We start from the raw sequence: 12,350 nt of genomic DNA on the forward strand, positions 1-12,350 counted from the left end.
TTTAATGTCTCTTTTCTTCTAATTGCTCCATTGTACACTTTACTCCCGCGTCACTCTCCCTGCCTGCAATGAAATGGATTTCCTCAGAGCCCTGTCCTTGATTCCCGCACAATAAATTCAGATAAGGATCTTTTCTGAAGGTTCTTTTAGTAATGTAATTAGGCCAAATGCTAAAAATACATTACGACTTTCAGATGGAAGCCGTCAGACCAGTTTTTCTAACTGATCATTCTGCCCAAATGTTCTTATTGCTCAGTGGCATGCGGCACAAACAGTTAAAGCCCATGATTGCTTTTGATTCCATTGTCTTCCTCATTCTTTAGCTTCCTTCTAGAGTTCAGAAAAATAAAAAGACAAATAAAATTCAAAACATGCTGCACCGAGCACTTTTTTCCCTTCATTTTGAAACCCTAGCATATGGCAGAGGAAATAAAATCCATGTGCCTCTGACTCATTTACACTTAACCCACCAAAATGTTCTTTTAAAAAACAACAACTTTTGTCCCACCAGCCTTCTGAGCCTTTTATTTTATATACTGGTCTCATTTTGCTGACTTACAACTCCTAGGTTCAAGGTTCATTCACAACTCTGAACTCATACACCGAAAATAAGCTTGAAGTTTCACAAAACAAAGATGCTTTGCTGTCACCCGCCAAAAATAACTCCATCTGAGTTCTCGGAGTGGTATTTTGTCATTTCTACTTCCATCTTGAGCTAGAGTGGGAGTTAACGAGGCAAATGAAAGCCAGAAACTAAACGGATACTGAGGACAAGGAAAAGAAGTGGGGGAAGAGGAAATCACTAAATCGGCTTGGGGTCAGTACTGTAGAAAGGTTGCTGGACCACAAGGATGATACTGCCTCATGCCAGTCCTGATACTGCCTGGGATTGGCTATGTAAGAATGTTTCCCATCCAGTTTAAAATCCACATTTATAAAGGGAACCAGAATCTACAAAAGTGACAGAAATATTCTTATGTGCCCTCTGTCACTTACACATTCATTACTTTACGGATCTATCCTTGAACAATAAAGAAGCTAAAATTACTCAAAAAGTGTGGAGAACCCTAAGAATTGTCCCCCAAATGGCCTTCTTCACTTCCCATGTGAGGAGAGCAGACCATATTCTAACTGCCTAACTGCTCCAATTCCTCCAGGTTTGTGCTCTTATTTACCTACTGTTATTTTTGTTCCATTGATTCATTTCTATTTCATGTTCCTGTTGATCCATTTCTCCAAATCATGAGGCTCCTACTTTGCCCTGCAGTCCACTTTTGGACATGAATTGGTTCCTTTTGTCCTAGCTGGGGTTTGGCCCAGAACAACTTACTTGGTTTGCAGACTCTGAAGCCCTTCCTGTTTTCTGTCCCAAAAGGCCAGATTTCTGGATCACACAGCTCTAAGTGTCTGTGTGTACATGATGCGAGGATTGCTTCAGATTTAACTGAAGTTTTCGACAAGTGTAAAACTGGACAAAGAAATGTGATTTTGTGATAGCTTTTACCCAAGTATTGCAGTATGAAATTATATCTAATCTGAGAACAAAGAAAAGAAAAATTACATTTAACCAACATAAATATGTAAGAACTTTTTGTGCTTAATAAGTTTTATTTAAAAACAAAAGATTGTTGAGTTCCCAAAACTTCTGAAGTGTAGCATTTGCTGTGTTTTGCGGGAAAGTTCGTATAACAGCTTCTGCATTGTGTTTGGGATACATGAGTCCATGGGGTGCTATCTGCATTGACCTTCAAGCTCTTTTATTTAAGGAACACAGACTTAATACATATTCTAAGTCCTCTAATTAATGTCTTCCAGAGACTCAATTTAGGCTTGTGATGATTTGATGTTGTTTGGTCATTTCTCATGTTGATCATTTTAAAGATTTTGTAACCATGTGTGTGCAAAGAAGTTTGGCAAGTTTCAACCCCTCGGAATTTCCTTCATTCCTTATTCAGGATCAGACTTAAGCTCTTCCAGGTTCTGTTTACTGCTAGTTAACTATGACTTCCTTATCCAAATGGAGGAAAGACTTTTGAACATATATTAAAATGTGTGTGTGATTTCTTAGACATCAAATAGCTGGGATAACAAGTCAACATTTTGATGAGTTAAGTGTAAATTAACTAAAAACATATGGACTAAATTCTCCTTGAAGAACAGATGGTTTAAGAAACCTAGAAATGCCTGGGAAAATATGGCTTTTATTTTCATGAACCCCAAAGTTTGAAAAACTAGTTGAATACTAATTTCCATCCCTTTCCTATTGTTGCTTTACCTTTTTAATAGTCTGTATCTTCTTATAAGTTGTTTGTTGGTTTGTCTTTAGTTTTTGAGTCATCTAAAACATGGAGATTCTTGCTCCTCCTCTTTCTTATTCAAGAATGAGTGTGCACCAAGGCCAAGGAGCACCTTCTAAAGAATGAGAGTTCTAGTAGACAAATATCAGGACACTGAATGTGGCAGCTGCATTTTCTTATGGATGAAATCATGAAAGTGTGAATGAATCTGTATGATGCTCTACAACAGCCCTGTTCACGCAAGAGATCCCATTTGTACCATGACTAAGATCTCTTCTCCATGTACAGATGCCCTGTGTTCAACTTGCTTTGTTTCTGTTCTCTCAACCTCCACTGGACCAGGCAAAAAAAAAAAGAGGCCACAGTTGGTAAGTTGAGCTCAGGGATTCCTTCGTACTATATCACATAGCTTTTACAGTTGATATTTTCGCTCAAAGCCTAATCTGAAAAACCAATATCAGAGCAATAACTCCAGCACATCTCTTTAAATCACAGTTTAATATGCAATTGTATTGTTGCCTGTTCATTCACTGTATAATGAATAGACCCTCTTGTCAGATGGAAAAGTTTTTCAATACAAATCCTCCCACATATGTGCTTATATTCTGGGACTTTGGTCTAGGCAGCATTCATGTTCAGAAGTAGAAAGCTCAGCTAAACACTATGGATACGCTTAATTTATAAAAGATATTTATATTTCAAAAATAATTGTAGAAACATGAAAATGTCCCTTTCTCCATATTTATTTTACACATTTGATTAATGATAGGAGCTCGTAGTTTTTCAGTTGTTTTCTATTTCATTAACTTGTTTGTATTACTGAGTTTTTGATAAAAATTTATTTTTGCAATTTAAAGTAATAATGAAGATTGTAATAAACTTTGTAAAGAGAAAACTGTCAATGCAAAATTTAACACAAATCAAAAATAATAAGTTAAGCTCATACTGACATGGGAAAAAAATTCACTGAAATCACAATATAAAATCAAGATGTATAATGCAACAAAACAAAACTTTAAAAATCTCTTAAATAAATGAGTTATGAAGAAGTAGATTCTAAAATGTGCTCACAGTACTACTTCTGAGTCATCTTTTTGGAAAGGCTTTTGGTCTGGTATGCTGAAGACATGTATGTACTTTATAAATTTGCATGTGTGTTTTTGTCCCTAAAATATAATATGAAAATCCTAATAAATGCAAAAGAGCTGACTGCAGTACGGCTTACACTGGTAACAATTGTTTTCTCCTGGCTGTGAACATTCATTTCTTACTTTGGTGGTTTTAGCATGTTGATACGTTAATACGAATTTGACCTTGTTTCCTAAGAATTGTCAGGTTCAGCCTGGTATTTTCCAGAAAGGATTAATGTTGGTGATAAACTGTTCTGGTTACTTAGTTCGTGGCTCACTCTAATTGAAAGGGAATAGCTGCATTACCAGGTTAAAAACAATCCGTATAAGAAACACACAAGGGAAAAGATTGCACCTATTTAACCAGCATCTCAATTACCAAGTTGCTATTCTCTTAAATGTCACTTTAGACACTGGTATTTGTCAGACTTCTCTGACAATTTTTGACATGAGCCATGCTCACTGTTTAACCAAGACATACATGCATGGAACTAATTTTTAAGTTGGTTCTGTGGCACAGTTTTATTACTGAAGGATTTTTCTATCATTTGTAACTTTTCCTTCTGGGTAAAGTATGACATGCTCTAGTTATTTTGGTATTTCAGTCACCTAAGTTCAAAAAGCAGTATCACAAGCAAAAACCCAACTTTACACATTCATCAATAAACTACAGAGTGGAAAATAAATAAATTATAAATTGATCAATAAAATAAATAGAAATTACAAAAGATGAACATTATGTTAATGTATAATGTACTATATAATTTTTACTATATTACATTATATTAGTATATGTCGTATAAAATAATAGTCACATTTCAAATAGGATAAGATTGTTCTATTCAATAATGGTGGCAGTGGTGCAAGCCAAAGGCCTGTACAGTGAGCCCCATCCAGCTGTGCAACCTAGTTATGTCGCTCAGTACCTGGCAGGGCCCTGTCTAGTGACTCTAAGTGGCTGAGGAACCACTTGGGCTCAGTGACACAAGCCGAAGGTCTGCAGAGAACCCCATTCAGCCATACAATCTCAGCACCTCACTTGGAACCTGGTAAGGCCCCACCCAGTCACCCCAAGAAGTTGTGGGGCTTTGGTGGGTCATGTGACAAGATCCAAAGGCCTGCATAACATACTCTATCTAGCTGTTCAGTCTTTGTAAACCACTCAGAACCTAGTAGAGTCCCACCAAGATCCCTCATGTATCAGGGAGCTTCACAGTACCATGTGGGGTGTGCTGAATGCCTCTCCAGCATATTCCCCAAATTTTAGGAGCCTTTGAGTGCCAGTAGGGACCTGGTAAGGCCTAATGACTTCCACTTAACTGGGGAAACTCCCTGCAGTACAGACAGATACCCTCAACCCAGGAAGCAGCTAACACCATGCATTCAGCTTCTCCAGGAGAATACAGGAAAAGGACAACATGAAAGAGAAAAGTGCAGTGTAAACCTCTAGCCCATCCCAAACAAGCCTAGGAGCATGGACAGAGAAGAAAATATAGGCAATATACTGGAGACATCTGAAATGATAACAACTAAATAAAGAAACAACTCCATGAAGGTATAAAGGAACTCAGATCAGAAATAGTCTCCCAGGTAAAAGAACAAATGATAAACATGATAAAAGAAATGCTGTACACATCTAAAGAAGACATAGTTTAAAAAATTAAGGAGCACTACAAAAAGATGGAAACCTTGAATAAACATTAAAGGAATAGCATGCATGAAACAGATTCAAGGAAATATACAGGGAATATTCAAGGAAATATGCAAGGAATCAAAAATTCCATCAGAAGCTAGCAAATGAAATGAAAATGAAAATAGACTTTCGGACCTTAAAGACAAGATTGTTGCTAGTGATCAGAAGAAGAAAGATCTTTTAAAAATAACAAGGAATCAGGAAATCAACAGTTGCAAGATAATGCACAGAAGAACAATATAAGATGTATTAGCTATAAATGAAAAAGGAGACAACACAAATGATATCAAAAGACTATTTATAGAAGTAATAGCCAAAAAATGTTACAAACATGAGACATTGACATAAAGATAAATGAAGCATACAGCACTCCAATTAGGCATAGCCAAAATAAATGTACACCCAAATATAATAATCAACATCCCAGAAATTCAACATAAGAACAGAATATTAAAAGTTGTTAGAAGAAAGAGACAGATCACCTATAAGGGAAAGCCCATCAGAATCACAGCAGACTTCTCAACACAAACAATGAAGTCAAGGAGAGTATGGAGTGAAGTATTTCAAATCCTAGGATAATGACTTCCAAACCATATTGATGTACCCAGCAAAACTGAACTCCAAAACTGATGGAGAAATAAGATACTTCCATGACAAAGAACAGATGAAGAACTTCATAACCACCAAACTAACCCTGAAAAGAATACTGAAAGATATTCTAGATAGACATAAAAACAACTACAACTTCAAGAACACCACCAACAACAAAAAACTAAACACTAAGCAAGACACACAGTTAAACAGAAGGGAAATGTAAAGAATCAACAGCAGAAAGACAACTTGACAACAAAAGCAAGCTAACACACATCAATTATAATCATTAATGTGAATGGCCTCAATTCACCAATTAAAAGAAACAGACTGGCAGAGTGGGTCAAGAAACAGCATTTGACCATATGCTGTGTGCAAGAAACCCATCTAACACAGAAGTAAATTCATAGACTCAAAGTCAAAAGATGGAAAGCAATGTTTCATGTAACAAGAACTGCACCCCCCCACCACCAGAAAAGCAAGCAAGGATAGCTATTCTGTTTGCAGACAGTATGAATTGCAAGCCAAGAGTGATCGAAAGAGATTTTTTTAAAAAGTCACTCCATACCAATTATGGAAAAACTTCAAGAGGAAGAGATAACAATCTTAAATATTCTTGCACCAAATACAGAAGCACCGAGCTATGTAAGACAAATATTAATAGAAATGAAAACTCAAATAAGCAGCAACACAATTATAATGGGAGATCTTAGCACCCCATTGACACAAATAGAGATACAAAAAATCAGCAAAGAAATACAGAACTGAATCAAACTTGTGAACAAATGGACTTAGTAGACATGTAAATAATGTTTCACTCAACATCAGAATATACATTCTTCTCAGCTGCAGGTGAAGCATTCTCAAAAATAAACCATATTCTATCCCATAGAACATGCTTAAGCAAATGCAAAAGAATCAAAATTATCCCATTCCTATTATCTGATCATAGTGCCATGAAACTAGAAATTAATGACAAAAGAAACTGCACAAACTCCATAAACACATGGAAGTTAAATAATACTCTCCTGAACAATCAGTGGGTCACAGAAGAAATTAAGGAAGAAATTAAATAATATCTGCAAGCATATGAAAATATAAGTACAATTTACCAGAACCTGTGGAATGCAATGAAAGCAATCCTCAGAGGGAAATTTATTGCAATGAATACCCACATCAGGAAAACAGAACAAACACAAACAACCTGATCCTACACCTTAAAAATCTAAAAAAAGGAAGAGCAAGTCAAGCCCAAAGACAAAAGAAGAAAGAAATTATAAAAATCAGAGCAGAAATTAATGCAATAGAGACTAAGGAAACAATACAAAAAATTAACAAATCAAAGGGTTGGTTCTTTGAAAGAATAAATAAAATTGAAAAGCTCCTATCCAATCTTATTTTTAAAAAGGAAAGAAAACCTCAAATTCATGTAATAAAGAATGAAAAGGGGAAAATTACTACAGATCATGTGGAAATATAGAAGACCATCAATATCTACTTTGAAAACCTTTACTCAAACAGGTTCGATAACATAGAAGAAATGGACAGATTCCTAGAAACATATGAATTACCAATGCTGGATCAAGATGTAAAAATACTAAATAACTCAATTTTAATTAATGAAATTGAAAATATAACTAAACCTTACCAAAAAAGAAAAGCCCAAGTCCTGATGGATTCACTGCTGAATTCTACAAGAAGTTCAAGGAAGACTTAATGCCAACACTCTTCAAACTCTTCAGTGAAATTGGAAAGGAAACAGTTCTCCTTAACTCATTCTTTGAACCAAGTATTACCCTAATACCAAAACCAGAGGAAAAACTCAACCAGAAAAGAAAACAACAGGCCAATCTCTCTAATGAACATAGATGGAAAAATTCTCAATAAAATACTGGCAAACAGAGTGCAACAAATCATAAAGAAGATCACACAATACAACCAAGTGGGATTCATCCCAGGAATGTAGGGATGGTTCAACACATGCAAATCAATAAGTGTAATACATCATGTCAGTAGAGCCAATGATAAGAATCACATGATCATTTTAATAAATGCAGAAAAGCTTTTGATAAAGTCCAACATTCATTCATGGTAAGAACCTTACAGAAAATTGAAATAGATAGTCTTTACCTCAATATGATAAAAGCTATCTATGACAAACCAACCCATCATACTAAAGGGTCAGAAACTGAAAGCTTTTACTCTAAAATCAGGAACAAGATGAGGATATCCATTATCACCACTCTGACTTAATATAGTGCTGGAAATATTAGCCAGAGCAATTAGACAAGAGAGAAAAGGCATAAGGATAGGAAGGGAAGAAGTTAAGTCATCACTATTTTTTTTGTCTTTTTCTTTTCTATTGGTACCGAGGATCAAACTCAGGACCACATATTTGCAAGGCAGGCGCTTATGCTGCTGAGCTAAATCCCCAGCCCCAAATCATCACTATTTGCCAATGACATGATACGCTACATAGAAGACTCCCAAAACTCCATTGAAAGACTTCTACGTATAATAACCAAATCCAGTAATGTAGAGGGTTACAAATCAAAAATCAACAGCATTCCTCTACACAAAAAATAAACTGAGAGAAATAAGAAAAGCCACACCCTTCAAAATAGCATCTAAAAGAATGAAATACATATGAAAAAATCTAGCAAAGGAAGTAAAAGATCTAGTCACTGAAAATTAAACTACTCTGAAAAGGAAATTGGAGAAGATCTCGGAAAATGGAAAAATATTCCTTGTTCATGGATAGGAAGAATAAACACTGTGAAAATGGTCATTCCTGCAAAATTGTTATACAGATTGAATGCAATTTCAATCAAAATACCATTAGCATACCTCACAAATCTAGAGAAACCATTCCTAGAATTTATCTGGAACCAGAAAAGACCTAGAATACACAAAGCAAAGGTAATTCTGAGCAACAAAAGCAAGGCAGGAAACATCACAGTCCCTGACTTGAAGCTATACTACAAAGCTACTATGCTAAAATCAGCATAAAAACAGTGGTGCTAGAAAAACTGGCTTTCCATATGCCAAAAACTAAAACTAAACCCATGACTGTCACCAGGCACTAAACTACAGTCAAAATGGATCAAAGATCTAAATATTAAAACAGAAACAGTAAATATGCTGGAAGACAAAGTAGGCAGAAATCTTGAAGATGTAGGGGTAGACAGAGAATTCATGAATAAAAAAGCAAACTGCACAGAAAATATTTCCCAGAATCAATAACTGGGATCTCATCTTATTAAAAAGTTTTTGCATGTCAAAGAAATATCCAATAGAGGAAAATTAAATCCATAAAATGGGAAAATATCTTAGCCAACTGTCCCTCACACTAAGTACTTCTGTCTAGAACATATAAGGAATTTTAAAAAATCAGATCCCCAAAGTTCCATGACCCAATCCAAAAATGAGCATCAGAGATGAATGTACACTTCTCAGATAAAGATATATAAATGACAAATAAATACATGAAAAAATGTTCAGCATCATTGATCATTAGATAAAAGTAAATTAAAACAACACTTAGATTCCATCTCACTCCAGAAAGAATGGCCAGGATCAAGAAAATCATCAATAACAAATGCTGGAGAGGCTGTGGGGAAAAAAGAACTCTTCTACATTGTTGGTAGGAATGAAGGCTGGTGCAGCCACTGTGGAAATTAGTCTGGAGGTTCCTCAAAAATCTGGGATTGGAAGTATCATTTGATCCAGCTATTCCACTATTCCACTTGTCCTAATTCTGGGACATATTCCCAGAATTGAAAGCATCATACCACAGTGATGTATGTGTACTTATAATAGCCAAATCTTGGAAACAAGCTAAATGCTGAGGAATGGTTAAATCAGCTGAGGAATGGATAAAAGAGATGTGGCATTTTATACAATGGAGTGCTACTTAGTAATAAATCAGGATCACATTAAGGCTTTTATAGGTGAACAGATGCAACTTGAGACCATACTTACAAGTGAAATAATTCAAACTCACATGTAAATACTGTATTGTCTACTTAGTGTGAGAAACTGAAAGACTAAATAAGTACAACATCTTCAATAAATATTATGAAGGAAACAAATAGATTTACATGTATATGCTTATACATCCCTAGAACTTCTCCTAAAGAGTTTATAAGAATTGACTTTATTATGTGTGATGGTATGAATAGCTACTTTGAAGAAAACAAGACATTGTGGTGACCATTGCTCATTTCCTATCATCTTGTTGTGAAGTCCAGTAATGCTTTTATTCTTTGTTTTGATTGGCTTTGGTCTGATTTGTATTATTTAATTCCAATGTGTATAAGGTATGGATAATTATTTTTTATTCTAAAAAATGTTTAGAATGTTCTACGGCAGAGAGCTAAAGATGGCAGATTAGTAAGCAGCAAAATACAAACCTTCCCTGAAGGAAACAACTCAGATGCCAGAATAAAACATCCTGGAGAGGACCAGACAGAACTTTTGAAGATAGATTTGCAATGTGTGATTGTGAAAGAAAAGACCTCTTAAAAACAACAAGGAAGCAGAAAGTAACAATTCAAAGGCTAGAAGATGACAAGAGGATCTATAACTTAAGAGAAAAAAAAAAAAAAACATGAGTAAAGAAGCAGGAGTAACTACAAATGAATTACAACAGCTATTCACTGAAATAATTAAGGAAAATTTCCCAAGCATAGGAAAAGGAAATGCTATTCGGATGTATGAGGCATACAGAACTCCAGCCACCTACAACCAAAACAGAGCTACACCCAGGCATATAATAATCAAGATCCAAAAACTCAATATAATAACAGAATATTAAAAGCTGTCAGAGAAAAGAAATAGATCACCTATAAAGGAAAATCCATCAAAATCACAGCAGACTTCTCCACACAAACCATTAAATCAAGAAGAGCTTGGAGCAAAGTACTCCAAGCCTTGAAAGAAAATAACCTCCAACCCAGATTGCTGTCTCCAACCCTGCAAAACTGTCTCTCAAAATTAATGGAGAAACAAGATGCTTCCGTGGCAAAGAGGACCTGGGGGAATTTGTGATCACCAAACCAACCCTACAAAAAATGCTGAAGGACATTCTAGAGAGAGACAAAAAAAATACTAGGATTTCAGAATCAGTGGCAGAGACGCCTCAATGAATGTGGCAGACAGTGGAATAAAGGAGAAAAGTAGACAACCAATGGCAGAAAAATAGTATAGCCAGAAATGAGACAGAGCAGGTTGGCTCTAATCTCTACCATAGATGGCCTTGATACACCAACAAAAGAAACACAGGTAGAGAAGATCAGGAGGTAGGGTTCATTGAGATGCTCTGTATAGGAAATATAATTAACCTGAAAGAGGGTTTATGGACCAAAAATCAAATATGAGAAAACAATGCTCTATGTGACAGGAACCAGAGAGAAATAGGGGCAACTTGACCAGCACCTACAAATAGGTTGGAAAGACATGATACTTTTGTGCAATAGAGAAATACTCAGCTATAACAAAGGAAAACCTAAGGCTTTTGTAGGTAAAGGAATACAACTCAAGATCAAGTCCAGGACTAAGAAGGTTCGGAACCACTTAGGTAAATAGCAAATTGTGCGGCCCCCCCCCCATCTAAAAACTGAGGGAGTTGGTGGAACCCAAAATGTGCAGTGCACCCTGTGGGAGTGAAAAGGGAGGAACTGTCTAAAAAAGGAAGGCAGAGGATATTGTTAATAGTGTATCAGAATTTAAAATCCAAATTACTCTCAACACTCTGGTTAGATGGGTTATATTCTGTTCTGGTTTCTCTATGTGTACTAGATTTGAACACACAGACAGCTATCCCAAAAATAGCAGAATATAGTACCGTAATCATCCTTAATTTCCTATTAACTTAATTTGAAGCCCTGTATAACTTACGCTGTCTTACTATGGCTGATCTTATTTGAATTTGGTTTGTTAGATTGCTGTTTTGTATTGACTGATTTTATTCGAATCTGTTATGATTTATAGTATGAAATTTGAAAGTATAGGCAACTACACTGAAAATGTTCAAAGGATACCCACTCTGGTTTGATTGTTACCTGCTTTTGAAGTTTTATAATGTCTCCAATGTTTCATTTTTAATAATATTGTTATGTACTGGTATATTCCATTATACTATGCTTGGTGATGTAGACAATTCTATTGAAGATAACAAGAGACATCATAGTAATCATTGTAGATCACCTTGTATTGGGTTTTGTATGACATTTTTGTTTCATGTTTTTCTAGGAATGTGTTTTGTTTTGTTTTTCTCTCTAATACAGAGGGATAAACATACATGTAGAGACTCATGCACGTGTAGAACATATAAACAGTCTATGACAATTGATTATATAATACATGATGAAATGAACAAATACGTTGAAGAAAAACAGACACTACAGTACAGTGCTAACTCTGTAGCATGATGATATGAAATCCAGCAATATTATTATCCTTTGTTCAGAGTGATTTTAGTCTGTTTTGTTTTGTTTAATTTCAACATACATGATGGTATGGACAGCTGTTTTGAAGACAATGGGAGACATTATGGCAGCCATTGTTGACTTCTTTGATGTCTGGTCTTGAAGACCTAAAACGCCTTGATCATTATGTTCAGATCAGTTTTATACTATG

The sequence above is a fragment of the Cavia porcellus genome, unplaced genomic scaffold, assembly GCF_034190915.1.
Source record: "Cavia porcellus strain 051 isolate PalLab524CR breed Dunkin Hartley unplaced genomic scaffold, mCavPor4.1 scaffold_21, whole genome shotgun sequence".
Classification (NCBI taxonomy): domain Eukaryota; kingdom Metazoa; phylum Chordata; class Mammalia; order Rodentia; family Caviidae; genus Cavia; species Cavia porcellus.